Here is a 16,604-nt window from a genome sequence, read left to right as displayed (position 1 = left end):
CCCACGGACGGCAGACTGCTTACATTTAGGAAGTTTCTATGCTTCTCAGGCTGTCTGCACGTGCATTATCTCTTAATAATCGCTAAATTCATTGAGCTCTTACTACGGTCGAGTGTTTTGCATCCCTTCTCTGCAAGCTGGACAAAGGTAGGCTTAGAAAGGTTAGGTATCCAAGCACAAGGTCACACTCATGATCGGGAGTGGATCTAGATTCCAGCAGCTTCAAAATCCAAGCTATATGTTACCCCACACAACCTCTAACAATCTTAGTGTCAAAGACATCAAACCCTTCACCTGCGAGGAATTTGCAGTGATTGTACTGCATTTATTCGTCGGAGTTTCCAACCAACCTGGAGGTGGGACAGGGATTTTATTGATGAGACTGAAAGGAAGGGGAGTTCTGTCTTGGTGCATTTTTGGAGATCGACAGAGCTGGAATCAAGCCACCCATCTTCTATTCCAGTGGGAGGTTTTTTATTATTACTTTTTAAGATTTAATTTATTCATGAGAGACCGAGAGAGGCAGAGACATAGGCAGAAGAAGCAGGCTCCATGCAGGGAGCTCTATGTGGGACTCCATCTATCCAGGGTCCCTGGGATCACGCCCTGAGCTGAAGGCAGATGCTCAACCTCAGCCAGGCGTCCTTATTCCAGTGCTTTGACTTAAATTCAAACCTGCTTGTGGAGGGAGCAGACTGGGGATCTGAAAAACCCAGTGTCTGAAAACTGGGTGGTCATCCCCCAACGGTTGATAGCCTAGGAAACCTACAAAAAGCAGGAGCTTGAAAAGAAGAGAGAGGAGTGTGTGTGTGTGTGGGGGGGGGGGGGGGGGGGGATGGTGATAAGACCAACACTTAATGGATGGGTAAAGAGGGAGAACTGAGGGAATCCCTGGGTGGCTCAGCGGTTTAGCGCCAGCCTTTGGCCTGGGCATGATCCTGGAGTCCCAGGATCGGGCTCCCGGCATGGAGCCTGCTTCTCCCTCCTCCTGTGTCTCTGCCTCTCTCTCTCTCTCTGTGTCTCTCATGAATAAATAAATAAATCTTAAAAAAAAAAAAAAAAAGAGGGAGAACTGAGAAGAAACTTACGGCAAAAGACATTACTCAAAGTTAAAAACAAACGTTAGACTACAAGTATGGACCCATTAAAGGGGCAACAGTTTATTCATGTCAATTGGCATGTAAAAACTACTCAAAATATTTAACATCTGTTGCTGTTAAAGAATGCACCATAACCTGATAAAGGACATCTTGAAAAATCCTGCAGCACACGTCACAATAATAGTAAGCATTTCTCTTAAGATGAGAAACAAGGGGCAGCCCGCGTGGCTCAGGGGTTTAGTGCCAACTTCAGCCCAGGGCCCGATCCTGGAGACCCAGGATCGAGTCCCGCGTCGGGCTCCCTGCATGGAGCCTGCTTCTCTCTCTCTCTCTCTCTCTCTCTCTCTCTCATGAATAAATAAATAAAGTCTTAAAAAAAAAGTTGAGAAACAAGCCAAGGATGCTTGCTCTTAATAACCCTAGTCAATACAATAGTGGAAGGTTAGCCAGTCCAATAAACAACAGCAACAAATATATAAGGATTAAGGAAAAAAACTAAGGAACGTCAGTATTCATGAATGAAATTACTGTGTGTGTAGCAACCCCAAAAGAAAATTAAGATAGAATTGGTAAGTTTAGCAAGGTTGCTGGATATAAAACAATATAGCAAAAATCAATATACAATATCTATTGCAATTCTAGCAGCAGCAACCATCAGAAGGTATAACTTTTAATAATATTTCCCACTTAAGGGGTGCCTGGATGACTCAGTCAGTTGTGTCCAACTCTTGATTTCAGCTCAGGTCATCATCTCAGGGTGGTGAGGTTGAGCCCTGCATTGAGCTCTGTGCCCAGTGGGGAGTCTGCTCAAGATTCTCTCTCTCTCCCCCTCTCCCTCCCCCTTTGCACCACCCACCCCTGCCTTCCCCAGGTCCACACCTTCTCTCTCTCAAATAAATACATTTTTTAAAATATTTCCCATTTGGTTACATGAACATATACATATATAAAGCCAAGGTATATACTTGATTTGTGCACTTTGTTAAATGTTGTGCACAAACATTTTAATAATATACCATTTGCAATAGCAACAAAGATATAAAGTACTTAATAAATTGAACAGGTATGCCGGCCTTTGTGGATAAAATGATAAAGTTTTACTGAAAGATATTAAAGAAAATCTAAATTAATGGAAAGATAAACTGTGTGCTTGCAGAGAAAGACTTGATATTGTAAAGATTTCACTTCTCCCCATGACCTTAGTATTGAGCCAAGGGGGATATTAAGAGTTCTCCAAGCCTAGTCTTAGTAGAGTCTCACCCATCTGCTCATCTCAGGAGCAGGCTGAGTGGGATCACCCTTGGTGGTCCTTGACTCTTCCCCAGAGATTTCCTCCTGCAAACTGAGGAGGATTTCTTACCTTGGAAATCACATTCCTGAAACCTTCATCTTTTCCTCCTCTGCTTCTCTTTCTGGCTTATCTGGCAGTTTCCTTTTCTCTTCCCCAGCCCTTTGTAGACCTCTCCACAGACGGCAAGGTGTGCAGTAAAATTACCTTGATTGTCTGAAAGATGTCACCCTCCATCCCCCCACCCTACCCCAGCAAATTCTTGTGTTCACTCTCCTGGAAAGTGTGTTACTTAGGCCCTGACCCTTACAGGTATTTTGCCTCTGTTACCTTCTCCCACAAAATCGGTTGTCATTGCCTTGATCCTCAGACCCCTTGGTCTTAAGAGTGGGGTGATGGGGCAGCCTCGGTGGCTCAGCGGTTTAGCGCCACCTTCAGCCCTGGGCGTGATCCTGGGGTCCTGGGATTGAGTCCCACGTTGGGCTCCCTGCATGGAGCCTGCTTCTCCCTCTGCCTGTGTCTCTGCCTCTGTGTGTGTGTGTGTGTCTCATGAATAAATCAATAAAATCTTTAAAAAAGAAAAGAGTAGGGTGATGATTGAACAATTCTGTGACTATGCTAAAATCCATTGATTTGTACACTTTAAAGGATGAATTTTATTTCTAAAACTATTATAAAAAATAAAAAAATAAAACTATTATGAAAAATGTTAATAGGTCATTCAGTTTTCAAGTACAATTCATTCAACATTTCTGAAGTGCCCACTCATGCCATGCACTGTGCTAGGCTTTGATGAAGAAGACAAACATAATCTCTTTCCTCTCAGAGCTTCCAGTTTTGGAGTGAGGGGCAGACAACAATAATACCACAACAATACCATATGGTGAAAGGAACACAAGTGCTATTAGATCACCTTTCTCAGAAGTGAGGCGCTGAAGAAAGATTTCCAGAGGAAGCTCTCATCTCAGCTGTGAGCGATGAGATAAGTAAGCATTCAGAAAAAGCAGCTTCCATCTTGGCAGGAGTAGAGATGTGGTTACAGGCCGGAAGCTGAGGTTCCAAAGGTTGGATCTACTTCTGTGGGTCTGAGAGGACCCAGCCAGAGGTGATTGATTTCCCCCAAAGTTTTTCTCCCTTTATCCCAGGATGTTATTTGGTAACAAAACCAAGACATATAGTTACTGGTCCTGTGAGGAGAAGACCCACTCATTTCCACAGGAAGTCAGGAGAGGAGTAGGTCTTATGGTTTATTCTGGAAAGGAAGGCGTCCAGTTTTTCCTAGAGTATTACAGCACTGAGGTGACTCCTGGGTCCTTGTCTACAGGCTCTAGGGGAAAGAGTGCAGAGAAGCTCTTTCAAATAAATAAAAATAAAATAAAAATTTAACTAGGCTCTATACCCAACATAGGGCTTGAACTCACAGCCCTGAGATCAAGAGTTGCATGCTCCATAGACTGAGCCAGCCAGGTACCCCTCCACCAGTGGATAGTTATTAAATAGAAGATGACAAAACTATATTATGTGATGTAAATTTAATTTGCATATATTTCTAACAACACGTATACCTCAGATAGAACACGTATTGGGGCCGTGCATCTTCTATGTGTGCTATTGCCTGTGATTCAACCCTGAACCCAAACTGACACAGCCCCGCCTTCAGGGAACTTAGAGTCAATTGGAGAAACAGACCTTAAATGCCATTCCGTTTAAACACTCCACAGTAGCAGGTGTGGCATAGAAATAAATTATAAATTTTAAAAGATTGTAATTCAACCTTGGTTCAAATCAGTTACAAATGAGAGTGATGTCTAATGGGAAGTGTTGCAAGAAAAGCACTTTGTTGACATGAGGTCTTTCAGTGCGGCTTAGGTACAGGCACATACAGGTAGAGCTATAGCTATAGACAATAAATATCGGGATCCCTGGGTGGCGCAGCTGTTTGGCGCCTGCCTTTGGCCCAGGGCGCGATCCCGGAGACCCGGGATCGAATCCCACATGGGGCTCCCGGTGCATGGAGCCTGCTTCTCCCTCTGCCTGTGTCTCTGCCTCTCTCTCTGTGTGACTATTATAAATAAATTTTAAAAAAATTAAAAAAAAAAGACAATAAATATCAAGCTAGACTCCAGGTTGCAATGGACCAACATCTGGCCAAGGGAAGAAGCTTTTACAAAATTAGTTTTGGGCATGCTCTGTCTGCAGTTAAAGAGGAGCTACCATTTCATTTTATTTTTTACTTGTTTTTTTTTTTTCATGTCATTTTAAAAAGTGGGAAAATGTGGAATTTAAGAAACAAAACAGAGGATCATTGGGAAAAGGAGGGAAAAATAAAATAAGATGAAATCAGAGAGGGAGGCAAACTGTAAGAGACTCTTAACTATAAGAAACAAAGAGGAGGTTGCTGGAAGTGAAATGGGTGGGGGATGGGGTAATGGGTGATGGTCCTTAAGGAGGGTATGTGAGGTAATGAGCACTGGGTGTTAAATGCAACTGATGAATCACTGAACACTTTATTTATTTATTTATTTATTTATTTATTTATTTATTTATTTATTTATTTATTTATGGCAGACACTGAGAGAAAGGCAGAGGCACAGGCAGAGGGAGAAGCAGGCTCCCTGCAGAGAACACAACGTGGGACTTGATCCCGAGGCTCCAGGATCACACCCTGGGCAGAAGGTAGCGCTAAACCGCTGGGCCACCCGGCTGCCCTGAACACTATTTCTGAAACTAATGATACACTATTTGTTAAGTAATCGAATTTAAATAAAGTAAAATTTTAAAAAATAATAAATAAATAAAAGGGGGATAAAATCAGGTAGCCTCTCTGATAGGCTACTTCTAACTCCAGAAATTATAACCTAAAATTTAAGGTTTTGTTTTCTTTTATTGTAGAAAATTGAATTTGTCATAGCGAAGTATGTGTGTTCACTTCAAGTTAAAACTATATTTGTTATATGAAGTTACATTTGCCCATTGACCTTATATTGATAACACCAAGTTTGAGACCTTGCTGATTTTGTTATAATTAACCATATCTACATATTATCTTGCCAAGTTAGATTCTAAATCTAGCTTCCTTCCTTGTGAGTTATTCAAGTAAAAAAAAAAAGTATAGCATATTTGCTTTCAAAAACACATCACTACATCTGGATTCTCCACAAAGGAAAGCATTTAGGGTGTTAGGTACATGAAGAAGTTCACCCCCTTGCATATACACTACATTCAAAATTGTGTTTAAGAAAAAGAGCATGCCTAAGAAAAAGAAAAATAATAAAAATGCAAAACTTTTCACTATGTTTTCAAATGTCATGTAACATGGTTATGATACCTAGGCATGAAAAGTTATTTTAAAAAGGTTTCCCTGAAAAAAAAAAAAAAAAAAAGGTTTCCCTGATGGGCGCCTGGGTGGTTCAGTCCATCTGCCTTCTGCTCAGGTCATGATCCCGTGGTCCTGAGATTGAGTCCTGAATCCAAGCATCTGAGGTCCCTGTTGGAAGGACCAACAGTGGGAAGCCTGTTTCTCCCTCCCCCTCTGCCTGCTGCTCCCCCTGTTTGTGCTCTCTCTCTGTCAAATAAGTAATTAAATCTTAAAAAAAAAAGTTTTCCCGGATGGAGGATTAAATCCCTGCCCCCTCCCCTCCATGATATTCATTGAGATGTTTTTGAGGACAGAAAGATTGGACGGGGAACATGGCAAAACTCCTGTTTGCATTTTTCTACCCAAAGACCAATAGAGATTTTTAGTCCATGTGGTACTTATTCTCCCAATAACTTTCCAGTTCTCAGAGTGATAAGAGAGCACCCAGCATTAACTACAAACAGACGGCTGGATTCTCTTTTGCCATCTCATTCTTCCCCGTTCTCACGGACTATCCAAACTCAGCTAACAGCACAGATGTGGAATTGGAGGGGCAGCGGGATGGGGGATGAATTCTCATATGACACTGGGCTGGAGGGCACTTTCAGAGGCCAGGCACCATCTAGATTCCAATTCAAATTGCTACAAGAATGCTCTTTTCTACCATATGTCCGGATCACAAAATTCCACAACTACAAACCATATTGAATGGACATCCTAGAGAGTTTCTCATAATGGAAGATTTCATATCCAGACTGGGAAATATTTGGTCACATAAGTAGGGTAGAGGTTGTGTTAGAAGAAAGAAATGGGGCTTTCTATATTTTACTGTCATTTCTTTGATGAGAAATGCAAGGTGTTAAATAAAAAGAGGGTGAATGCTCATGATCCCGGCCTGTAGAGCAGACCTCCCTCTTCAGTCTCCAATTGCCAAGGAGGCATCACTAAACACCACCACACCCTCTCTCCTCACATATAGGCTTCACAGGAGACAGACACTCCCTGGAGTGAGGTCCACTATCGCTCTGCAAAGCAGTGTCAAAGATTCAGGGAAGATACACCCTTCAAAGTAGGTCTAAGGAGCCATTTTCCTTTCTTTGATCAGTGCTCCTCAGAAAAAATTAGTCATAAAAGAAGAAAGAGTGTTACTACACTTAAAAATGTCTTGCTCCATATTTTTAAAGATTTTATTAATTGAGAGAGAGGGGGAAAGAGAGAGCATGAGCAGGGAGGGGGAGAAGAGGCAGAAAGAGAGTAACAGGCAGATTCCGCACTGAGCAGGGAGCCTGATGTGGGGCTCAGTCCCAGGACCCCGAGATCATGACCTGAGATGAAGGCAGTCTCCGAATTAGTCACCCAGGTGCCCCTGTCTTGCTTCATGTTTATGCAGGATGCAAATTCAGTGTAAGAAGCACTCCAATCCTTAACTGCTTCTTCAGAAAGGGAGCAGTTGGTGGTCTCTGTCCCCCTGGACTTTGAAATGTGTTACCTGGTTAGCTTGGGCTTGGGTGATGCCAAGAACATCAACATTCAAGGGCCTGGAAGCTGTAAAATGCTGCACTCAAGTGTATCTGGAAGCCTATACCTTAGTCTTGACAGTAGGGAAGAAAACCCTGGAAGAGCATGGAAGAAAATTGATTCTTGCTGATAGGGAAGAAGTGGAACAAGAAGCAGATAATATTTTGAAGGATGCTGATATCAATGATGTTGCTTTCCTCATGGTTGATAATCCACTTGGGGATACAATACACAGTGATCTTATTCTGGGAGGAACAAAACTGGGAATCTCTTATCGAGTTATTCAAAATGCTTCCATAATAAATGCTGTAGGCTGCTGTGGTTTACAGTTGTATAAATGTGGAGAGAAAATTTCTATTGTTTTTTGGACAGACACTTGGAGACCAGAAAGCTTCTTTGACAAAGTGAAGAAGAATAGACTGAACAACACACACACACTCTCCTTACTAGACATCGAAGTAAAGGAGCAGTCTTTGGAAAATCTCATCAAAAGAAGGAAGACCTATGAACCTTCTTAGTATATGAATGAAATCCAAGCAGCACAGCAACTTCTGGAGAATCGATACTCAACAAGGAGACACTGTGTTGGCTTAGCCAGGGTTGGAGATAAAGACCAGAAAATTGCAGTTAACTCTTGCAGCAAACATGTACTATGGATTTGGGAGGACCGTCACACTCCTTAATTATCACATGAGACAATGTGCATGTGCTGGAGATGAAGATGCTAAGTCAGTCAGTTTTCCATACTTGAAAATACCTCAAAATCCCCAACCATTGATGGACTCTGAACATAGACATGTTCTATTGTTAGGTGGTTAATTTCAGCCATGTATGCCTCTACACATGTTTGTAAAACCAACTCAACAGTTCTTTTGGTTTATCTAATAAGTATAAAACAAGCGACCAAGAAGAAAGCTGTTGACTCAGCAATTAAAACAAACACAAGAAGCCAGGTCAGTTGTGGCACGGAGTCAGGGGCTGTGTGCATGTGTCATACTGTGCTGGATGCTGGGCTCACGGCAGAGACAGGACAGACTCGTCCCTGCCTTTTTGGAAGTTCTCAACCAGTGAGGAGTACAGATAGATGAGCAGATACAGAGGCAATGACAAAAACAAGAGATCATGGATGTGACAACCTCAGCACAGTATGTACAATCATACGCATTCTCTTCCCTTTGGATGCCACAGTCTTGAGAGCAGTAAGTGCAATGCAAAAATGAATTCACTTTGAGATTTGTATTTAGCTTTTTGAAGTTTTCCAAGTCCAGTTAGTGAGCCCTTTGCTAACTAAAAACAGATTTCCTAGGCAGCCCAGGTGGCTCAGTGCTTTAGCACTGCCTTCAGCCCAGGGCCTGATCCTGGAGACCTGGGGTCGAGTCCCACATCAGGCTCCCTGCATGGAGGCTGCTTCTCCCTCTGGCTCTCTCTCTGTCTCTGTCTCTCATGAATAAATAAATAAAATCTTTTAAAAAATAAAATAAATAAAAACAGGTTTCTATCCTTCAAAGAAAAATTTATATCTGATCTTATATTTTCTTTTCTTTTTTAAGAGTTTATTTTTAATAATCTCTACATCCAACCTTTGGCTTGAACTCACAACCCAACATCATGCAGTGCTGACTCTACCACCAGGTGCCCATTATATTTTCTTTATAAAGAAGGCCTTTTACAGGGGTGCCTGGCTGGCTCAGTTAGTGCCTGGTGACTCCTGATCTTGGAGTTATGAGTTCAAACCCCATGCTGGGTATAGAAATTACTTAAAAATAAAGTCTTTGAAAAAAGAAGGCAGGCTTACATGTGTATTTCTGTCATCATGGCTTAAATGGTCCAGTGCGCTGCCCATGTCCACGTGGCCAGACTTCTCCTGGGCAAATCCAGCTGCAAAGCTTTTTTAAATTCCTCAAAAATGGACGATGTTCTCTCACATCCAGGCCTTCACATTTTTTAAAGCCTAAAATGATGTTTTCCCCCATCTCTTTCTTTTTCAAAATAAGGAGCTCTCCATCTGACCACCACGGTGCTGCCACTGTGGACACAAGCTGTTGCAGCCCATCAAGCTGACCAGGACCAGGAAGGTGCTGCAGGGACTGTGCAGGCGGGTGTGCGTGCAATTCACAGAGGACACCAGCCTCTCCACTCTCCGCAACCGCGACGGCAACGGGAAAGGCCCGGAGGCAAGGATGACTGCTCACCCTATCAGTCAGAGTGAGAGGCTCAGGGGTGGCGCAGGACTCATGGTGGGCCCTGGGTGTCTGGCCCACAGGGATGATCAGCGATTGTTAATAAGGTGTTTATATTATTATTTTTTAAGATGACATTCTTTTAAAAATTTTTATGTTTATTTATTTATTTTTAAAGATTTTGCGTATTTATTCATGAGAGACAAAGAGAGAAGCAAAGGCATAGGCAGAGGGAGAAGCAGGCTCCTCCCAGGGAACCGCATGAGGGACTGGATCCCCAGACTCAGGATCACACCTTGAGCCGAAGGCAGACGCTCAACCGCTGACCCAGGCGTCCCGACATTTTTTTTTTTTTAATTTATTTATGATAGTCACACAGAGAGAGAGAGAGAGAGAGGCAGAGACACAGGCAGAGGGAACAGCAGGATCCACGCACCGGGAGCCTGACGTGGGATTCAATCCCTGATCTCCAGGATCACGCCCTGGGCCAAAGGCAGGAGCCAACCGCTGCGCCACCCAGGGATCCCCCGACATTCTTTCTTAAAAAAGATTTATTTATTTGCTAGAGAGAAACCACTAGTGTGGGGAGGAGCAGAGGGAAAGGGAGAAGCAGACTCTCTGCTGAACAGGGAGCCCTACCCGGGCTCCAGGCTCCTTCTGGGGACCGTAGGATCAGGACCTGAGTCCAAGGCAGATGCCCCAAGTTGAAATTTTCTTTCTTTCTTCTTTCTTCTTCTTTCTTCTTCTTTCTTTCTCTTTTCTCTTCTCTTTCTTCAGCTGACTTTGAAACCTCACGGTCCAGTGCAGATAGCAGAGTCAGGGCTGAGCTAACCTGCCCTCTGGACAAGAATGAAATAAAGGAAGGTCTTAGACAAGTTTTGTAATGGTAAAGAAAGTCGGAAACTGGATGTTGATTATGGACTCAATGCTAATCTCCTCCACCAAGTTCTCATAAGCTTTAGAAATTATATCATGCAGTCTCCTTCCCTCGATGTGGATATTCACATTATTTTGAATGTTGTTTGCTTCAATGCAGTTCCTGTGGATGATTTATTTCCAGTTTTCTGAGGATGTGAGAAACAAGTATCTCCTGTGTTGGAATGTCAAGATGATCTAGGTAAAATCAGTGACTTAAAAATATCACCTAACTGATATCAAGAAGCCAGAGCCATACAGTGGAAGATAATATTCCTTTCAGGCCCCACAAACAGTGGAAAGATTTATCATGCAATCCAGAAATTCTTACCAGCAAAATCTGAGTATATTGTGGCCCTTTAAAATTATGCGCATTCTGGATGGGTCAGCTGGTTAAACATCCAGCCTTTGATTTTGGCTAAGGTCATGATTTCAGGGTCCTGGGATGAGCCCTGGGTCAGGCTTTCCCCTCAGCTGGGGAGAGGACTCTCTTCTTCTCCCTCTGCCTCTCTACCCACTTGTGTGGGCTAAAATAAATACATCTTTAAAAAAATAAAATTACTGGCACATGAGATCTTCAAAAAGAGTAATACTGCTCTTGGTACAATTAAGTGGGGTGGGAGGTGGGGAGAGGGAGAAGCAGACTCTCTGTTGAGCAGGAAGCCCAACCCCAGCAGAAGGCAGACTGACCAAGCCATTCAGGTGCTCCTATTTCTGGGTTTTCTATTCTGTTCCATTGATCTATGTGTCATTTTTGTGCCAGCACCAGGATTTTATACTTTAGTTTGGATAGCTGATTTAAACATTAGAAAAATAATATTTGAAAGCATGAGCAAAATTTTAATCTGACATTAACTTCATTATACATCTGTATGCAAATGTATTCAAATACTGTAAAGTTTGAATATGGTTGCATTTAACTTTTAAATTCAGCCCATTACCATCAATAGAACACAGATTATGTGAAAATCTTGACTATAATAACATAGTGACTTTGCTAAAGTAAAGATAAATATAATTCATTTTATAACATATATATTTTAGGGGTACCTGGTTGGCTCAGTCAATTGAGTGTCTGACTCTTGGTTTCAGCTTGGGTCATGATCTCAGGGTTGTAAGATCAAGCCCCGCACTGAGATCTGCACTCAGTGGGGAGTCTGCTTGAGATTCTCTCTTTCTTCCCCTCTGCCCCTCCCCTAACGCCCCCCATCTCTCTCTCAAATAAATAAATAAATAAATAAATAAATAAATAAATAAATTTAAAACAATATATATATAATTAATTTGTAAATAATGCATATCTTTATTACTCATCCAACTATATCTGATCCACCAATAGAATACTTAGGGACATGTGATAATAATTAAATGTAGTCATTTTTTGTTCTTCTAATTGTGTTGTTTTACATATTTTTTTTATTTTGTAATGAAGGTACATTTGTCAAGGTATGAGTAAAGAACATACTTAGCAGTCCATTAGCCTGATTAGTGACTTTAAAAAAATTTAGACCTATGATATGTAGGCCTCCATTTTTACTCTTGCACTGGGACCCTGCAAATGTCTACACCTTCTTTTCTCTCCCTGGTGAATCTATCCCCTGGTGCCCAACTGATTATGTTATTTCCTAGTTCACTAGAAGCAACAGAAGAAAACTTTCTCCACCTCCCACTACATCTCCCTCACTCACTACATTTCTGCCATTAGACTCTGTCTTCCCTCCAGGCACTACAAATGTGTCTTTCTAAGGCCAACTCCTCTATTTACACACTGAACCCTGAGCCCTCTCACTAAAGGACACCACCCCTACCAGGGACCTGAGTGGCTCAGTGGTTGAGCATCTGCCTTTGGCTCAGGCTGTGACCCTGGGGTCCTGGGATCAAGTCCCGAATCAGGCTTTCTGCAGGGAGTCTGCTTCTCCCACTGCCTATGTCTCTGCCTTTGTCTCTGTGTCTCATGAATAAATAAATAAAATCTTAAGAAAAGAAAGAAGAAAGAAAAAAAGAAAGAAAGAAAGAAGGAAAGAAAGAAAGAAATAAGAAAAAGAAGGAAAGAAAGAAGAAAGAAAGAAAGAAAGAAAGAAAGAAAGAAAGAAAAGAAAGAAAAGAAAAGAAAACAAAAGAAAACAAAAGAAAACAAAAGAAAAGAAAAGAAAAGAAAAGAAAAGAAAAGAAAATCCAGGGACAGGAATATTACCACTCCTATAATTACCACTTTACTCCCTTGTTTCCTCCCTCCCTACTTAGTCATTCCTATAAGCAGATAAAAATACCAGAATATACCCATTAAAAAAATCCTTCCTCATGATCCCATATCTCCTATATATCTCCTGCATTTCTCTACTTCCCTTTAGGGCAACATTCTTTGAAAGAGCTGGCTGTGCTCTTGTTCTCCTCTTACTCACCTACCATTCTCTCTCTTGAACTCTCTCCACTGTTTCCATCAAGAGGTGGATTTATGAGATCTGTATCTCCTCCCTATAAATATGAACAGGTTTATGACTCTCGTGTAATGCATAAGATGCAATGAAGTCATGCTGTACACTTTCTGAGGCTAGATCTAAAAGGTGATGCATCTTCTGCCCTTTTCATTGCAACACTTGTTTTTGGAGCCATGAGGGCCATATAAGAATTCTAACTACCCCAAAGTTAGTATGTTGTGAAGAAGCCCAGGCTCTGTGGAGAGGACTCCTATGGGTGTTCCAGCCAAGAGCTCCAGCAGAGATCCAGCTGACAGCTAGCATGAACTGTCAGAAGATGCCTCCACATGATTCCACCTCAGCAGTTAAGTTACCCCCAGCCTTAAGGTCTTCCCAGCTGAGGATCTCTATAGACATCACTGAGCAAAGATAAGCTGTCTTACTGTGTCCTTCCTGAATTCCTGACATCATTCCACAAGCATTATAAAATGGTTATTTTATACCACTAAGTTTTGGGTATGTTAGGCAGCAGTAGTAACTGGAATAGTGTGTGTGTGTGTGTGTGTGTGTGTGTGTGTATGTTCACATATTTCCTAGCTTGGTTTACAGAAGGGCTTAGAAACAATGGCATCCCTGTAGCAATAATGACGTCCACCACCCAGATTTGGGTTTCCAAGTACCATCTTATTCGAAGAAGCCAGAAAAAGACATAGCTGATTCTTGGGCTGAAGCAGCAAAAGTACAGATTGAGAGCATGGATAACCTCTTGTCGAGAAAGTAAGGAAGCACTCAAATAATGTTGAGAAAATTTCAAAAGGACACAGGATCCAGCTTGAAAGGCTATTTCATTAGCTAAATTTGGGATAATTTGCACATCAAAATAATAATGATAGTAACTGATTATAATTCATTAAGTAAAATAGAAATCCACAGTCCAGACAATAAATATGAGAGTAATGGATTTTAGTTCATTTGAGTAAGATAGGAATCCATTATAAATGAATAAATGAGGGAGAAGGGAATGCTCTCTTTCATAGTAGATTGTTGACTAAAAGCTGAAGAGGAAATGATGGAGTTAAAAATAAGTATTTAATAAGTATTATCATGGAGATTATTCCAATGGGGGTTATCAATGGATGCTAAGGCAAATAGATAGAGATCTGATGATGTAGCAGATTCTTAGGAATTATAGACAGACAAGTGATGACTTTATGAAGGAGAAACCTGCTAAACTGGGTTGGTAGTACAGGAGTGAGGTGCATTCACTTCCTGCATTTCTTTTTTTTTAATTTTTTTTTAATTTTTGTTTATTATTTATGATAGTCACACAGAGAGAGAGAGAAAGAGAGAGAGAGAGAGAGAGAGAGAGAGAGAGGCAGAGACACAGGCAGAGGGAGAAGCAGGCTCCATGAACCGGGAGCCCGATGTGGGATTCGATCCCGGGTCTACAGGATCGCGCCCTGGGCCAAAAGGCAGGCGCCAAACCGCTGCACCACACAGAGATCCCTCCTTCTTGCATTTCTTGATGTAATTCACTGGTGCACTGAAAAGACACAACATCATATTTCTCTTGCTCTTATGTGGCACCTGGGTTGAGAGACACCTTGCAGAAATGAAAAGCCTGTGCTCTTTAGTTTTGGGGTTTTTATTTTATTTTAAAGATTTTATTTATTTATTCATGAGAGACAGACAGAGAGAGAGAGAGAGAGAGAGAGAGAGAGTCGGGGGGGGGGGGAGAGAGAGAGAGAGAATGAGAGAGAGGCAGACACAGGCAGTGAGAGAAGCAGACTCCATGCCGGGAGCCCGACGCGGGACCCGATTCCGGGTATCCAGGATCACACCCTGGGCTGAAGGCAGGCTCTAAATCACTGAGCCATCCAGGGATCCCAGTTTTGTTTTGTTTTGTTTTTAATTTTTTTTTTAATTTATTCAGAGAGAGAGAGAGGCACCATGCAGAGAGCCCGATGTGGGACTCGATCCCGGATCTCCAGGATCACGCCGTGGGCTGCAGGCGGCGCTAAACCGCTGAGCCACCCGGGCTGCCCCAGTTTTGGGGTTTTTAAAAAGGATTTTATTTATTTATTATATAGGGGGGGAGAGAGGAGAGAGAGAGAGAGAGAGAGAGAGAGAGAGAGAGAGAGAGAGATAGGGGGGCAGATGGAGAAGCAAAGGGAGAGGGAGGGGAAAGAATCTCAAGCGACTTCATGCTGAGCCCTGACCTCAATGTGAAGCTCAGTCTCATGATTCTGAGATCATGACCTGAGCTGAAACCACATCCAGGCACCCAAAGCCTGTGATCTTTAAAACTGATTCTGGAAAGCCAAGGCAGATAAAGGATCTGCCCAGATTAAAGGAGACTGTAGATATGTGACAACCAGATGCAATATGTAATTCTGGACCCAAAAGGCCAGAATTATATTATTAGATATATTATTGAGACAGCTGGTGAAATTTGAATGGTATCCAGGATTTGAACAGTGGTGCTGATTTCCTATTTAGAATAGTGTATTAGTTTGCTAGGGCAAACTAGGGTAGTAATGAAGTACTACAAACTTAGTGGCTTAAACAATAGAAATTTATTGCCTCATGGGTTTTTTTAAAGATTTTATTATTTATTTATTTATTTATTTATTTATTTATTTATTTATTTATTCATGAGAGACACACAGAGAGAGGCAGAGACATAGGCAGAGGGAGAGGCAGGCTCCCTGCAAGGAGCCCTGATGTGGGACTCAATCCCAGACCCAGGTTCCACGGCCTGAGCTAAAGGCAGAAGCTCAACTGCTGAGCCATCCAGCATCCCTGCCTCATGGTTCTAAAGGCTGGAAGTCTGAAATCATGGTGTTGGCAGGGTTGGTTCTTTCTAAACAATAATGTGAGAGAGAAGTCTAATCCAATGAGTCTCCACCAAGCTTCTGGTGGTTTGCTGGCAAGCTTTGGCATTCCTGGTCTTGCAGACACATCAACCCTCTCTCTACCTTCATGCACACGTGGTGTTCTCATTATATTCAGGTCTGTGTCCAAATTTCCTCTTTTCATAATGACATTAGTCACTTTGGATTAGGTATATACCCTCCTGCAGTATGACTCATGTTAATTTATCCAATTACATCTATTATCACCCTATTTCCAAATAAGGTCCCATTCTAAGATACTGAGGGTTAAGACTTTACTATACAAATTTTGTGTGTCAAAATGCAACCCATAACAGATGGTTATATTGGGGTTGAGAGAAATGAGTAAATTTACCCAAATGTAGACAAGTGGGGAAGTAGGATGAAAAGGATACCAGTATTTTTTTTTTTTTTTTTGGAGAGAGAGAGAACACCTGTGAGTGTGTGGGGGGGAGAGGGGTGCCAGGAGATGCAGAGACTGGTGTGGGGCTCAATCACATGACCCTGAGATCATGACCTGAGCCACAATCAAGAGTCGAACACTTAACTGACTGAGCCACCCATGCACCCCTGCATACTAGAGTTCTTGAAACCATTCTTAAATGTTTTCTGTAAACTTGAAATTATTTCAAAATTAAAAAAAAAATCCTATGAAGTGCTAGGTTTATATATCATACAAGACATTGGTGCTGAAACCTACCATGTGGAAGGAAAGATAAAGGTGTTTGTGTAGCATTATTGTAAACTTGCCTGAAATGTAAGTGAGGGTATCAGAAATTAATATATTAATATAGCACTTCACAATTTACAAAAAGTAAAACAAACAAAAAACTCCTTACATGGGCAGCTCTGGTGGCTCAGCGGTTTGGCGCCTCCTTCAGCCCAGGGCATGATCCTGGAGACCCGGGATCAAGTCCCCACATCAGGCTTCCTG

At 42.0% G+C, this 16,604-nt stretch overlaps 1 pseudogene; it reads left to right on the top strand.

The window, feature by feature from the left end:
- Positions 1 to 7,226: 7,226 nt before the first annotated feature.
- On the top strand, positions 7,227 to 8,052 carry LOC100687642 (annotated as a pseudogene).
- Positions 8,053 to 16,604: the final 8,552 nt, after the last annotated feature.

The sequence above is a fragment of the Canis lupus genome, chromosome 12 (assembly GCF_011100685.1).
Source record: "Canis lupus familiaris isolate Mischka breed German Shepherd chromosome 12, alternate assembly UU_Cfam_GSD_1.0, whole genome shotgun sequence".
Taxonomy (NCBI): domain Eukaryota; kingdom Metazoa; phylum Chordata; class Mammalia; order Carnivora; family Canidae; genus Canis; species Canis lupus.
The sequence above is the reverse complement of the archived record's forward strand: the minus strand, read 5'-3'. Positions and strand labels throughout refer to the sequence as shown.